The sequence below is a fragment of the Canis lupus genome, chromosome 19, assembly GCF_003254725.2.
Source record: "Canis lupus dingo isolate Sandy chromosome 19, ASM325472v2, whole genome shotgun sequence".
Classification (NCBI taxonomy): domain Eukaryota; kingdom Metazoa; phylum Chordata; class Mammalia; order Carnivora; family Canidae; genus Canis; species Canis lupus.
The window spans coordinates 14,340,369-14,357,288 of NC_064261.1; positions in this window are offsets into that span (position 1 = coordinate 14,340,369).

Below are 16,920 nucleotides of genomic sequence, written 5' to 3' on the forward strand. Positions count from 1 at the left end.
GGGATCCCTGGGTGGCGCAGCGGTTTAGCGCCTGCCTTTGGCCCAGGGCGCGATCCTGGAGACCCGGGATCGAATCCCAGGTCGGCTCCTGGGGCATGGAGCCTGCTTCTCCCCCTGCCTGTGTCTCTGCCTCTCTCTCTCTCTGTGTGACTATCATAAATAAATAAAAATTTAAAAAAAAGGTGGATCTTATATTAAATTTAAAGTTGAGAAAACTCTAAAATGAAGGAAAACCATTTGATTATGATATGTTGAAATTTAAGGTGACTATTATTACATCTCTTGGATAAAAAAATAGCAAAAATATTGTTAAACAACCATTTATATAAATTTAATATATATTAAATATTAAATATATGTATATATTATCAAATATTTATTGAACATATTGAATAATATACTAATATTAATTAGTATTAGTACACCAGATCACATCAACAAAATCAATAATGAAATTGATTAAAGTACAGATAGAATAAAATGCATCACATAGAACATTTTGTAGATGTAGGATGTGCTTTATATTTATGTATTTATTTAATATTTATAATTGATAATCAAAAAAGAATTCCAATAAATACAACAAGGCAAAAACTACCAGGGTTCTATTTTTTCTTTTTTTAAAGATTTTATTTATTTGAGAAAGAGAAGAGCACAAGCGGGGGGAGCAGCAGAGAGAGAAGGAGAAGCAGGTTCTCCACTGATTTGGGAGCCCAATGTGGGGCTGTATCCCAGGACCCTGGGATCACGACCTGAGCCGAAGGCCGACTCAACTGACTGAGTCACCCAGGCACCCCTAGGGTTTTATTTTCTGATTAAGATATAATGAAAATCAATTAAACCGATTAATCCAACAATTAAAAGAATCATAAATAACAGATCAAAAAGAACTAATATATCTTTGTACAATCCCAAGATTCTAAGTGATTCCTTCTTTTTAACATTATTCTGCTTTTTCTATCATTCAGGAAAGTATATGGGGATTCAACTGAATTAGAGTGACTGCATTACAGACAGAGAATTGTTCAAAATCAAATTTCTTGCTACTTAGGCTATTAGTCTCAAAATAACCCTCTGCCCTCCTCAAATCTTGTGAACACTCTACTCATCCACTCATCTAGAGGCATCTTCCATGTTGTCATACTGATTGCTGTTGTTCCAAATCCCAAAGGATTATGTATCTCATCTTAATCTCTCTGAGATTTTTTTAAGATTATTTATTTATTTATTTATTTATTTATTTATTTATTTATTTATTTAGAAGGAGTAGTGTGTGAGCCATCAAGAGCATGGAGAAGGGCAGAGGGAGAAGGAGAGACTCAATCTCAGGCTGACCTGGTGCTGAGCCCAATGCCAGAGAATTTCTCAAGACCCTGAGATCATGGCCAGAGCCAAAATCAAGAGTCAGATGCTTACCAAATGAGCAACCCAGGAGGCCCAAGATTTTGTTTGTTTTTTTAATCCATCTTTGCTTGTATAGCTAGTCTTGATGGAAATTACTTTGATTGTTCCCAACTTTGTTGTTTTCACCGAATTCATGTAGCAGGGTGAATCAGGTGTCAAATAGATATTATTTTATTTTATTATTATTGAAATATTATTATTGAATTATATCTGCAAGAACAACTCACACATATCATTTTTGATTACGATTAAGAATAAATGAATTTGTGACACATTTCTTTTTTTTTTTTTTAATATGTTTGCTCTAACCATGGACTTTTTTCTCAGAAGAAAAATTCGCCATGCAAATTACTGAGGCAGGCTTAATTTCATCTTTAGTATACAGATTGGACTACATTTAACTGCTAATGACATCTGTTTTGTCATTTCAAAATCTGTGTTTCTATAGGGTTTAGACTCAGACTCAGGATTTTTATCTTGTACAGAAATTACTATGTGCTTTTTTGAAGAAAATTATTCATAGGTTATCTGAAAGGAAGGCAATATATTTGTTTCATCATAGCATTGGAAACCTTGATTTGAAGAGAAAAAAAATCCTGTGTCCATCCTCCGGATAAGGCCTGTATCAATGCTGACAATCAACCAACCCCTGAGGTTTGATCAGCTTATACATCTTAACAAAACTTCAACTCCTGAGTCCTTCCTCAATAAACCAAGTGCATCTAGTTCTCCACCACCAGGCCCACAGTCCACTCTCCTCGAACACTGTTAAGGATAAATCTACTAATTTCTCTAATTCCTGATTCCACTAGTCAATGTCTAAAATGATAGCCTTTGACTATCAAAGGCATCAAAGGCTATCATTTTTTTTTGCCACATCAGTCACCCATAATGCTCTGTACCTCTTCTATCTTAACCCTTCATTCTTACTATGCTGGAGTTGGTCTAAGTCAGTGCTCTCCAATAGAAATATAATGTAAGCCACATACACAGTTAAAAGTTTTCTAGTAGCTGCATTTTAAAAAGTCTTTAAAAAGGTGAAATTAATGTTAATGATACTGTATTTAACCCAATAGATGCAAATATTACTATGTAATTTGTATTGACTGATTATATATTGTGTATTAGTTATATATTTAATAATATATAATCAGTATGAGAACAATTTACAAAATATTGTATATTCTTCATTATATACTAAGTCTTTGAAATCTGGCACATAATTTCCATTTAGAACATTTATTTCAAAGTAGCCAGAGTCCAATGTTCAGTAGCCAGGTGTAGCTAACAAATACCATATTGGGCAGTGTAGTCCACTAGGAAGGTAGCATTGATTCCTAATCCTTTCTTTATTTCCTGGATTTCAAATTTGAAGGGATAAATTTAACATTACCTAGAGACATCCTACACAAGACTTTGAACATAGGAGTGAGGCTGAGACCATCATTCCTTTAGAGTGGCAACTGGCAAGCCATGTTGGATGTGGTGAGTGTGATGGTGGGGCTCCACATTCTGCTTGGTCACTTCCTCCATGGGGATGAGGCAGTGCTGGCAGTAGACTGGGGGGAGCAGTGTCAGAAGCCACCCCTTCTTTCCTTCCACTTGCATTGGGCTCCTGCAAGATTCTCTGAATATCCGGTTGTCTTTTACCCTGTCCTTTCTTCCTTTAAATAACACCTATTTCAAGAACTAGGCCAGGAAACACCTTCTTGGGAAACATTCCCTTGACTGTATTTACTTTCCTACCAACATATACTTCTTTACTAAGTACTTATCACACTTTTTATAATGCCTTCTTAACTCATCTGTCTTAATGAAGGCAGGGATAGCCTCTTTACTATTGCTATTTTTAAAAAAGATTTATCTATTTCAGAGAAAGAGAGAGAGCATGCAAAAGTGGGAGGGGTAGGGAGAGGAAGAGACAATCCTAAGCAGACTCCACACTGAGTGCAGAGCCCCACTCAGAGTTTAATCTCAAGACCTTGAGATCAACACTTAAGCCAAAACCAAGAGAGCTTAATTGACTGTACCAGCCAGACACCCCACTATTGCTGTTTAATTATTGCTATTATTATTAATTAAATAATTTAGCATCTGACGCATGTTCTGAGCCTATGTTTATTAAATGGATGGCAGAAGGATGGAGAGAATAACAATGGGCAGAGTATTTAGAGCTAGGAATAGGATGATTCTGGGACATGTGGCACAAAAAGAGTTCTTTGATTGTAGTTTTTGGTGGCATGGGCAGTTTCTGTGTAACTTAAGGGTCCTTTGTGGTCAGCATTGGGGAAAAATATACAAAAGTGTAAACAAAGGAGCATCAGGTGGTTCTAAATACTTGGAGAAATGCTTGGTGTTTAAATACGAACAACAGGGCAGCCCAGGTGGCTTAGCGGTTTAGTGCTCCCTTTAGCCCAGGGTGTGATCCTGGAGACCTGGGTTCGAGTCCCATGTCCGGCTCCCTGCATGGAGCCTGCTTCTCCCTCTGCCTGTGTCCCTGCCTCTCTCTCTCTCTCTTTCTGTGTGTGTGTGTGTGTGTGTGTGTGTCTCATGAATAAATAAATAAATAAATAAATAAATAATAAATAAATAAAACATTGCTCAGGGTTGAGCAATGCACAGAGTTGTTCTAGTAGGTGTCTAATGAGTACTCACTGACATTAACTAGGTAATGTTAGTAATGTAGATAAACAAACATGTGTTTGATCCTGACGTTTCTGCCTAAATATTTCATTACCTCTAACAACTATTTTGTCTTTTCTAACTTAACGATATTAATTTTGTACTTAACTGAGTCGCAGTAGAGATGAACTGACCAACCATTTGTTAAAAGAAACACGTTTTCCTGCCTTTTGATTATAGCCTCCAAGGAGGAACAAATCTCAAAAGGAAGATTCTTCTTTGTAATGAATGATAATATAACTATTGCTTCTAGTATCCAATCACTTGGAGACCACCCAGTTCTCTTTGTTTTGGACTCCTAAATTCATGCCTTAAAAAGGCTCTCTTTCAGTATACATTTATTTCATTCTGGAATGTCAATCAGATCTTTCATGACATGTTTTCGTATTTCTTTTGGTTGTTGTGTTTTGCACTTTAACTGTTGGCAAAGTGTCTGCAAGATTGATTTGCAATTTATTTACAGTTTCTGGAAACTTGACAAAAAAAATGAAACAATGATGGAATATGAGAAATGAGTTTAATTGAAACTTAGGAGATTTACTTAATAGTTAAGGACTTCTATTACGAGTTTTGACATTTAAGAGAGATTTTGTTGAAACTGTATCTTAATTTAGGATAAAGAGTTAAAAGATCATTCTGAGTTGTATATAGAAATCCTACAATCATATATTCTCTTTGCTCCAAGTCACTACTACTAGCTATTATAGTTGGGGTAAAATTCCAGGAGGGAAAATACTGGTAAGAAGAAGGGGTGAGGTGAAACCATGGAGAATCCAGATGGCACTAAATGTGGAGGCATAATGAGGATTTGTTGGGCTATCCGGACCCCCCCCTTCATATAAAATCCTTGGATTTCCTTTTTAATCTGCTTTTTGGCTATATCTCTTCTTTTCTTATTTTGTCTCAAGTATTGAACTCCTACTTTTCTTTCCATTGAAAATGCGAGTTATTTTCCTTTGAAGCCCCTCCCTGCCATTTCACTGTGGAATAGAATTCAGTTTCATTTTCACACTTTTGATTACAAAATTGGCACAGAGGCTTTTTGTAGATACTCTAATAACTTATCCTGAGAGCAACAGGAAGAGATAGATGCTAAAATTCTAAAGATTTTTAATAAAACTTCTCCCTATTACTCATTAGAATGTATTAATAAATAGAATTGAGCTCTGATAGTTTTCACATAATTATCACATCTTACTTATTAAGAATCTCAATATGTCTTCAGACTTCCTTTTGATTAGACTAGGGACCTGCCTTTATTGCTCCAATCTCCCTAACACTAGTTAAGACCTGTTTTTTTTTTTTTTTTTTAAAGAGCTAAAATTTTCCACAGGGGGCTTTATTGAACAACATGTCTGCGGAATGTTAATATTATATGAACGAAGAATTCTCTGAGGATCTAAGTTGAGTCAATGCTCTAGCATAGGTATTGAAAAGATTTTCAGAGATTTTGGTATGCTGATGTGTGAGGAAACGCTAAGATGAGAAAGAATATTGAGTATTTCCCCAGCCAGTTTAACTAAAGAAAGGTCTTGGTTTTTGCTTTTTCTTTTTTTTTTAATTTTCAACTGAGAGTATTGTTATACCACAAACGTACGTTTCTTTTTTTCTCAATAACTTGAAAAGGTACATTTCATATACACAAGAATTGTAAATGTAGCTTTTTTTCTTAAAAGACTTTATTTATTTATTCATGAGAGACACAGACAGAAAGATAGAGAGGCAGAGACACAGGCAGAGGGAGAAGAAGGCCCCATGCAGGGAGCCCCACGTGGGACTGGATCCCGGGTCTCCAGGATCACGCCCTGGGCTGAAGGTGGCGCTAAACCACTGAGCCATCCGGGCTGCCCATAAATGTAACTTTTAGTTTCCAAAATACTCAGGCAATATCAACCTTCAATTCTGAAGTAATCTAGACAGTTTTTCAAGAGTCTATTGTGTTTACAGAGATAAGTCTGACCTTTCTTTTGGGGAGAGAAGAACTAGTGAAGTCTTCTCATTACTCTATAATCCCTGCTATGGTGGGAAGGCATAAAGAAGTCAAATCAGGAATTGTCTCTCTAACACTTGCATCTTTCCCCTAGATATAGTACTTTCTACAGTGTCACTCTCATTTTGCTCAGTAAAGTAGTAGTCGCCTAGGTATCCTAGTAGGAATGAGTTTTAAATAAAATTAGTAACAGCATATCCACCTTAGGGATCCTGGGGGAGCAGAAGGTAGGAAGACTGCTGCTGTCAAGGCCTTTGAAAGTACTAGGATCACAAAGAAGCCACGACAAATAGAGTGGGCTATTCCCAGCATCAGAGTATATGTGAGAAAACTCCCCTCACTCCCTAAACTGAGGGCAAAACACATCTGTCATCTTTTAGTGCCTGCATGCCTTTCCACAATGGCCACCAGAAAAGAATGGTGTTTTCTTGTCTGCCTTTAAAATCTTCCAGGATCCTGTCTCATTGGCCAAGTCTACACAAACCTACAAGTGAGTCTGTAAAATATCTATGGGCTCTAATGGTCTCTAATCTAGGAGAGAGATTAGAAGAGATATAAAACCTGGAGATAAAACCTGAGTATCAATAAACATGTAGTATACCTGAATTATACGGGTAACAAGTAGAAATCTATAAGGAGACAGTTGTATGGAATAGTGAATGGCCTGTATATAGAGAAAGGAAAAAGAAATTACAAAGAAACAATGGTGTTCCTTATTCCACTGCTTGGTATAATCAGTTATCAGAAAGCATCAAATAAACCTATGGTTCTTAAAATACAGTCCCTGGCTCAGCAGCAGCAGCAGCATCACATGAGAATTTGTAGAAATGCAAAATCGTGGGCTGCCCTAGACAATCTGAATCAGAAACTCGGGATGGGGCCTAACAATCTGTGTTTTAACAAGCTCACCAGTTATTTCTGACACACACTAAATTTTGAGAACCGCTGGTATAAAGTTTCTGAAAAGAGTATTCCATGACTATTACTTTGACTCTAGGAAGGGTAAAGAATGCTTGAAGCTTTTTAAACTCTTGCTAGAGGCTAAAATGACTGAGTTTCTGTCCAAGAATATCTGGGTAGGGCTGAGAAAGTCAAAGTAAACAAAACCAGCTGAATTTTGTATTTTACGTGGTACTAGTGTAAGAGTGGGAAGATCTGTGCTTGGATTGCTGCAAAATGAGTTGGCACTTAGAACACAAATATATTAAAAGGAATCAATGTAAATAATTCGAGTTTTTATACACTCACTGCGTAAAAACGGATGAGTGTGGGGCATGGATATGGTTCAAACCACCAGAATGGCCAGACCAATTCCATGGTAGTCTTGAAATTCATGCATCCTGAGCAACATTGCAGAGCCTTGGGTGGCTTCTGTTTTGTGTTTGATCCACTGTAAGCTTCCCTGCGTTAACCCTTCATCAACTCACGAGTAGCGTCTTGCACTGATGGAACATGAGGATGTGAAGACAGGCTTTACAGCCACCCCAAGACTATTATAATCAAAGGAATGGTTTATTACTTCCCAAAGGGATCTCTTTCTTTCCCCACCCTTACTTTTAAAAATAACTAAAACAAAACAAAAAAAAAGAAAGAAACAGTAATCAGCTAACAAAACTGAGTGAGTTTGAACTCTTCTGCACAAATTAAAAACAGGTTTTCAAACTGTCTTTTTTAATTTAAATATTGCTTCTGTATAAGATTTTCCAAAGTCATCTAGCAGGTAGCTCAAGGGCAGAGTTACTCTAGCAGCCATGCTTCCCTGGGGATTGAAAGGAATGACTTCTGAAACCAGGCATTTCTTAGCAAATCACATAAAAACCTCACTGGAGACTTTTGCTGCCAGGAGACAGATTTTAAGCATCCAACGGATGAAACCTCTAAGACAATAAAGAGTGCCAGATGCACCAGATTTGGATTTTAAAACTGCTGATGTCCACATTTAACCTAAACATGCTTTATCCAATCTTGAAAAACTAATGTACTGCTACATTCTTGCTTGTGAGGTAATGTCGTTTTGGCGATATTTTCTTTCCTGTTAATACAAATCAGAAGGCGAGCTGTCTGTATAAAGCAAAGAAAAACAAAAATAAAAATAGAACATCCTGATTAATACTGGGAAGTGGTAAAGAAGGATATTTTTTTAGGGGGAGGACAGTTTAAAACGGAGGGAGAGAGAGAGATGCATATACTTGTCCCCTATTTTGAAGGAAAAAAGGTTGAGTTGCTCAATAATTATATTTGATTTTATGTCTAATAATTCTATAGTTGAGTGCCCTCTATAATAATCTATATATATAATCTATATATATAATCAGAGCCAAACTAAACAACGTAAGATATTGAATTTTTGTCATGGATCAGGGTTTTAAAAAGTAGCGGCTATTACATTGCTATACATATAGCAAAGTTTGGGGAGTGATAGAACAGTTCTGTATCTCGATTCTGGTATTGGCTACATTGCTATATGCATTTGTCAAAACTAGCAGAACTGTACTTGGAAATGGGTGAATTTTACTCTAGTAAATTAAACCTTGGTAAGAAAATTGCTCTCCATAGTTTAGACTGCTGAGAGATGCATCATTATTCACAACATCTCTGAAGTTACTGTTACTAAAGCATAGTCATTTAAAAAATTTTTAATTTGTTGAGTTAAATAGTACAAGAAGTATGTTTACAGTGTGGGTTAAGATCAAGAGCATCTATAAGAAAAAGATAAATTGATATAAAACAACACAAGTAGTTTAATTTAGCACGGAATACAAATGTTTTGATATAGCGTTTTTGAGTTTTATTCTTCATATTCCTCCAAAAGCTAGATTCATCTCCATTTTAAAAAAGGGTCAAATGAGATGACATTGGCAATCTTCATCATAAACATTTTACACATTATATAAATATTCCATGACATGAGCAACCAATTATTTTTCAGAAATATGTGCACAGACTTTCACATAGATGCTTAAATATGGGGGACTCTGCATTAACCGATGGTGTAAAATTATCTTATATCCGTTTCACTTTCACAATATGAAATTAATGATTTTGGATTTTTTATTTTTGCTTCCGTGTTTTGCTTTATTAAACATTTTAATAGGGTCTGTTTTTGAAACTGATTGTTAAAATGATTTTTAACATGGGTATTTTCAATCTCTTTAGACTTTGAATTCTATCTCCTCCTTTGCCTCCTCTCCCAGCCAAGCCATTTCAATCTTCTAATGGGTCCCTTATTTTTTTCTTGTTAAATCTTAACAATCTGTTACTAGCTCTAGGCTGGTCTGGCTCGCCATAGAAATATATGCTCTCTTTGAGTTTTAAGTGCTTAAGGGCTTTCTGGGTCAGATAAGGGCCATGGGTTAGCGCCAAAGGAACTGGAAATGTTCGTACCTAAAAGAAATCTGAAATGAGAGATTATTACGGAGAGAGTGATGAAGTGAGAAGCCAGGAAGTTTGTATGTAGCTTACTGTATTTGCTGTTTGACAAAACCATCCTTTGAAAATAAAAGCCCACTTTTCACTTAAAAGAAATGGATTGCATCATACCACCATTCTTTCATCTTACACATGTCCCAATGCATTGATTGGCCCAATTAATTAATTTTCTTTACCCAATATTGTAGACTTATAATCCATTTTTAACAAAGAAAAAAATATCTGTTGCTGTGATGCCCATCATTTCTTTAAATTACCAATTACCATTTTCTTTAAAAGTAGAATCTTCAAGAAACTTAAATTGTAATTACACTGGAAAGTTTTTCAGTGAATAGAATTATCTAGTATAAATCACCACAATAAGCTACCCTATTATTTGACAAAATGTAATATTCTTAATTTTCAATTCAACATCAAGCTTAACATATCCAAACTGGTACTAATAGGCAAGTTACATAATGTCACTGAGCATATAGTATAAAGTTTTAGGCACTTTCTAGTTTATTAACTTTTCAAGGCGTCTTGAAAAGAGGTGAGAAATTAGAATGGGTAGAATTGGAGCAGAAAATTCTGGAAAGATATTTGTATATACAAATTTACCTGGTAAAACTTCACATCTTACTATTTATGCAACTAACATAATGAAGCAAATCCATTGACTTTGGACATTTGACTTTATTTTTTCTCACTTCAGTTTTGTTTAGTTTTGTAATGACCACTCTACCCAGGGTAAGACTCCAATTGGACCTGGTGTAATTGACAAGAATTTAAGGTGTCTGATAAACTGTCAAGGAATAGGATGGATTAGGAATTGGGAAGAAAATGGTTACACCCATTAGGAAAAAGAAAATTAGGTAACCATCTGACTTCTTCACTAGTTGGAAATGGAAAAGGAGGGCAGATTTCTTCTATGTTATGGTCACGCTGCAAAAGCAGGGGAGACTCTCACCCAAAATTTGGTTCATGTTGATGAGGCCATGGGCATACATAACCAGCAAAGTATGAACAGATTTATTTCCTACGTGATTGAGGTTTAGGTGTGAGCATGAAGAGAGGGGCCTGGCTTGGGTTTTAATTGCAGTGCAGTTTAGGGGTGGGGCTAGAGTAATAGTGCCCATTCTGGGTGGGGACTTGAATCAGGTGCTAAAGGAGGGAGAAGCCAGGCTTTCTTATCAGCTTGCCAGATGTAGGACATGAGGGGAAGAAGGAGTGTAAAGACTTCAAAGCTGTGCTTATTAGCAGTCAAACATCAAAAAAAAAAAAAAAAAAAAAAAAAAAAAAGGATCCAGACTCCTCATTATAATCTGAACTGCAAATTTCTGCAATTCTCAAAAGTCCCATCTATTCTCTTGAGAAGAAAGTCCAGGGTTTTGTTTTGTTTTGTTTTGTTTTGTTTTCCTACATCCCATGACAAATTTCCTCAGGATTTTGGAGTTACCTTAAAAACTAAAGTCCAGGGGTGCTTGGCTGGCTCAATAGGTTAAGTGTCTGCCTTTGGCTCAGGTCATGATCTCGAGGTTCTGGGATCAAGCACCACATCAGGCTTCTCGCTCAACAGGAAGTCTGCCTCTCCCTCTGTCTCCTCCCCACTCCTTTTTCCCCCCACCACTGGTGCCCTCTGCTCTCTCTCTCAAATAAATAAATAAAATCTTTAAAAAAACAACAAAACTGAAGTCCATTGTCTTATTTATCTGTAGGAGGGAGAAAACTCCCATGTTCTTTTTGATGCTTATATAGACAACTGCTGGTTTCCAGAACAGCCTCGTCTAATGAACTCCATTTTAGGCATTGTCTCATTGCTTAAGAGGAGGCCTGGAACAGTATTGAAACCCAGGATTTCCACCTGCAAGAACAGTCCTCCAGAACCCTCCCTGGTTTTCAATGACTCTACAGTCATTTATGTGGTGTCAGCTGATTTGTGCAGGCCTGGGTTGTAGTTCTCAGGGCAGAATATTAGAATCTTTCTGGAGAAGGGAGCTCCTCAAAATCTCACTCATTTCTGTGGGTTGAGGAGACAGCGATAATTCCATCAGTGGTAGAGAATGCCGGGGCCATTTAAAGTAGTCTATGGCAATAACTTCATGATATCCTTCCAAATAACCAACACAGAGAAAAGCCATTTATTTCAGGGCAGATGCCCACCCTGGCCCTCATTGCATCAGAAGCCTAACAGTTACATAAAAGCCCATGGTTAGATTTCTCAATGTCTAAGTACTTTAGTTTTTTTTTTTTTTAAGAATTTATTTATTTATTTGAGAGATAGAGCATGAGTGGGGTGAAGGGTAGAGGGAGAGGGAGAAGCAGACTCGCTGCTGAACAAGAAGCTCAATGTAGCATTTGATCCCAGGACCCTGAGATCATGACCTGAGCCAAAGTCAGATGCTTAATGAACTAAGCTACCCAGGCGCCCCTAAGGTTTTTAGTCTTATCTGTTGTGAGAAAAATAAACTGTCTGTAGTAATGATTATAATATTTAGATGCTTCTTCAGGGCAGTGTAGAAATTTCAGTTAAAACAATAAGATGCTTCTGCTAATGTGTAGAGTATATCAAAAGTCTGCTGGTGTCACATGATAAAGCATGAGTGTGTTAGATTACTACTTTAGGTTAGTGGCTCAAAAAAGTGCCTTTAAATGGTGATATTAAGAGGAAATGGAGGGTTTGGCTAGTAGGTTGGGTGGAGCTGAGCTCCTCTACCTGTGGCCATAGCTTAGATGGGGATCCTCTCTCACAGCTGTAGCTAAACTAACCTCTTTCTGGCTCCAATAGCTGCTACTTTCCCCTTACCCTATCAGACCTAGGGGTTGTGAGTTTCATTTTGTTGCTAGCTCCAATTTTTGTTTTCCCTTTGCCATCAATAATCTCATTAGGGCGCCTGGGTGACTCAGTTAAGCATCTGCTTTCGGCTCAGGTCATGATCCCAGGGTCCTGGGATTGAGTCCCACATCGGTCTCCCTCTTCCTCTGACACTCCCCCAGCTTGTGCTCTCTCTCTCTGTCAAATAAATAAACAAAGAAGCAAACTCCTAATCCAAGTCTTCATCTTTGCAAATAATCCTCACATAAAGTCTCCCCAGTTACTCTGAATTTGCCTTTCTCCACTTCTGGGACATTGGCTTATTTATCTGAAAGACAAGAAGGAGTTAGTCATACAATGTTAGGGGAAGGGCCTACCAAGCTAAGATGCCAGCAAGTACATTTATGTGAAACACACAAACGTGATGATGCAGATAGTTGTATCGCAATACAAAGGTGATAAATTCACTGTGAGACACCCTGGGTCATATTTAATGGGTAATTTTTCTTACATTATTCTCCAACAAATATTTTTGACTACTTATTGGCTTAAGATGATGAACTAGGTACTGCAGCTATATGGATCCTATTCATATGTTGCCGTATTCATTCTCGATTTCAAGTTTGTGAATAGATATTATTATTTTGGTATTCACTTACTGGAGTAAAAGTAGTAGGAAATTTTATGGTGGGGTCACTTAAAGATATCCTTCCTTAGCAACAGAATATGAATTGAGATGACTGTTTAGAACTTTCTGTTCCCTCATGCTCTTACACACACACACACACACACACAAATCCACAAAATAGTTTTCACTTACTCAAAGTGCAGTTTAGTATTTGAAATTGTCTCCAACAAGGTCATGTAGGTCCTCTGCTGCAGGTTTTATACATCAAAGCATATTGTAATTAGTTTGGCTTCTACTCTAATATTGCCTTCATAAGAACATTCTTTTCTGTTTTGGAATGATATACTGCTTTGATATGATTAATGATGGTCCGGTATTTCCTTCACTATTTCAGTGGAAGAATTAAGCATTTAATATATGGTTTTTCACAAAATGTCCTCATGCGATAAATAGATGCCAAAATTTTGTTCCATGCAATTTTCATTAGATATTAAATCAGAAAAGAAAATGTAACTTGGAGAAATAAAAGGGAGTCCTGTTTAGTCTTGGTTTTCTGGGTTGGTCTTGTTTTTACAGTAACTTTTATCAGTCCTCTTCACTATCATGAAGCTTGGGAAAGCTTGGGCTATTTCCATTGCTTTTCCTGTTTTCATTTGGCAGATATGCATTGTGGAAAAAAAAATGTCTTCTTTTAAAAGCCAAGGAAAGGGAAAGAGAAGCTTTCCTGAAATTTTGATCATATTTTTTCTAGCCTGAATTTTAAGTAACTTGCAATATTCTGTCTCTGTTTAGATTATACATTTGATTAAAAAATAATTCTCAAAAAAAATAATTCTCTATCAATCAACTATTTTTGTTGATAACATACGATTTTTTAAACTTTTGCTGGGTGGCATAGTTTTTAAGAAAGGTGTTCTTTCTTTTTCCTATGTGATATATTTATCTAAGGTACAAACTAAGAAAATTTCTTCTGATGAATTTTGATTCTTGTTATTATGTTTTTGTTCAATTAACTTTTAAAGTTTCTTTTTAGTTCCAAGAACTTTACCCCTCCCTAATTAAACATTTGAACAAAGATGAAATTAGGTAAACTACAAAGAAGTATATTACTTTGCATATGGCACTTTATTATTACTGTAGAGACTAGAAGAACATTCTGAAATCTTATCAGGGCATTTTTTGTTTTTTTCTTTTTCTTTTTTTTTTAAAGATTTTATTTATTTATTCATGAGAGACACACAGAGAGAGGCAGAGACATAGGCAGAGGGAGAAGCAGGCTCCTACCGGGGAGCTTTATGTGGGACTCGATCCTGGGACCCAGCATCACGCCCTGGGCCAAAGGTAGATGTGCAACCACTGAGCCACCCATGCGTCGCATTTTTTTGGCTTTTCTAATTATGTTTTACTTATAGTATTATTTAGAAGACATGGCATAATGGGCATAAGACATGGCAGATGGAATGGTCTCCCAAAGATGTCCACCTTCTAATTTATGGAAACTGTGACTATTACATGGTAAACGTCAGAAAAATTCAAAGCTTGAAATACACTCTATTAGATTATATCCATCAAATATTAGCAAACCTATTCCATTTGTATCTTGGGAAGAGCTGGATAATAGTCATTTAAACACAGAACTCTCTGGAAAGTCCTTGAAATTCCAATATTTTATAATTGTTCTTACATATATTGACACTAGATGGATATAGATGTTAGATGAACAAATATAAAATCAAAAATTTTGTATCCTATCTGTGTTTGGGGGAAGGTGCAAAACTGCCCTCAAGGTTTGGATAATGTGTTGGGGTATTCCTAGAACTGAGGATTTTATACAAAATAGTTCAAGGGGATGCTGGGGTAGGTGTTTCAAACTCAGGAAACTGATGGAGTAGAGATTTGCCTCATCTCAGTATACGGCACTACAACCCACATACCTGCTCAAACCATAATTTATAAGTCATCCATGATCTACTTCCCTTCCTCTCGTTCCAAACAATTAGCAACTCTCTTTCCGATATAGACTCTCTTTCCAATATTTATTATTCCATTCATTATGTCTCTCCACACTCACTGCTACTACTAAAAAAAAAAAATGATAGCTAAGACTTATATTATTACTACTAAGCACATTCATGAAATAATTATTACAGTACTTCTGTACTCCCTAATTTTAAAGTGATAAAGAATCTAGAAGTGAAAGGTCAAGTAACTTGCTCATATTACACAAGGAGTAAGTGGTGGTGAAGTGGTTTGACAATCTCTTTCCATGCATATACTCAAACATCCCATTATATTCTCTTCCAAGTTCAGGTGTAAGGCACCTCTATGTCTCACTGATACACCAATACTAGTTTCCATTTGTGGACATTTATCTAGGGAAAAGCTGCCTCTTAATAGCCTTGCTTGGTTTTAGGGAGTTCTCTACCATGTGGGACTTGGTTGGAATCACTTCCGTGGTTTTCACTATAGAAACCAAAAGAGCCAGGTTCTTTCTGTTTCATCTTCTGGAAGTTTGAATATGGGCATATGACAAAGCTCTGACCTTTGATATTACTCACAAGTTTGAATTTGAAGAGAATGGTGTGCAGAAGCAGGAAGAATTAGGAAAATGTATATGACAACATGCAGGCATCTAGCAGAGATTTTGAGAGTTTAGCACATACACTGTTGAGTAACCAGTGACAGTGGCATTGAGAGAACAACTCACCATATTTTATCTTTATCTTCTTTGGGCTGTGTTTTCTATTGTCCACCCTTTCTCAGTTTGTGTTTGGATTCCATATCTGATCTCCCAGTCTTCTGGATGATTCTGTAGATTACTTGATATTCTTTGAAACAGTTCCTTTCTTATGCAAGTTAGTCAAAGTCTGTTTCTGATGCTTGCAGCCAAGAACCTTAATAATTTTACAGCTTTCACTCTTGATCTACTTACATTCTCTCCTCCTTGGCAGTCAGAGCAGTCTTTAAAAGAGGTTAATTGATATTATTCCTCTCATTAAGAACTCAAAATTGCACTGAGAATAAAATGCAAAGTCTTTACCAGAGCTAATGGGCTTACAAAGTCCCATCAATATTTACCCTCCTATCTACTTTTTTTTTTTACCTATCTTTGTTCTAATATATATTCCATATTTTTCAGAGTTATTCTTTATGATGAGAACACTGCCCAGTTCACAGTTCAGTAAATATCTGTTGAAATAAACTAACATATAAAATAGTAGATGAATTTGTTATATTTTGACTGTATATCTTCCCACTTTGTTCTTTCCATTAGTATTCTGTTCTCACTTCAGGAAAACTACATTTAGAGACTGCTTTGGGGAGAGGTAACTCATGCTTCCAATGGAAGCAAAAGGGGCCAAATTCTCTCTCCATTCCCGTGAATCCAGGGTGGAGCAGGTAGTGTAGGCTCAGCTGTCTAGACCTCAAGCTCAGGCTAGGTCATGCAGTTAGATGGAGGTCATATTTTATCCAATAGCAAAACTGTATTGGACTGGCCTCTTGCATCTGTGTAACTTTTGTTGTTTTTTTACTGCCTCATCTTCTCGAAGCTCTTAGTTCTTGTGAGTTTTCCAAAGCTCAAATTCCAGGTTCCTATTATTTCTGTGAGACCCTGATATTTTTCCAATAAATTCAATTTTTTTTGCTTGAGATATGAACAGAGTTAATTTTATTCCTAACTGCCAAGAACTCTCAATGATAATTATAGCTTAGTAACCTAGGTTTTAGTGGTAAGAAACAGAAGATTCAAACTTAAAAGAAAAGACCAAGGCATAACCACAGTATAGTCCGTTGGATTTATGGCTGGAGATGCAGATAAATGATATGCAATTAGTTCAGGAAGTTTGGTTCATTAATCACAGGCATGTGCCTGGACTGATACTTTATATTTTGGAAGGAGATATATACTACTTCTGCCTAAGTAAGTACCATGTCTATGGAAAGAGCAAATATTTTTCTCAAAAAAAATTTAGATAGACCGTGTGTTTACTG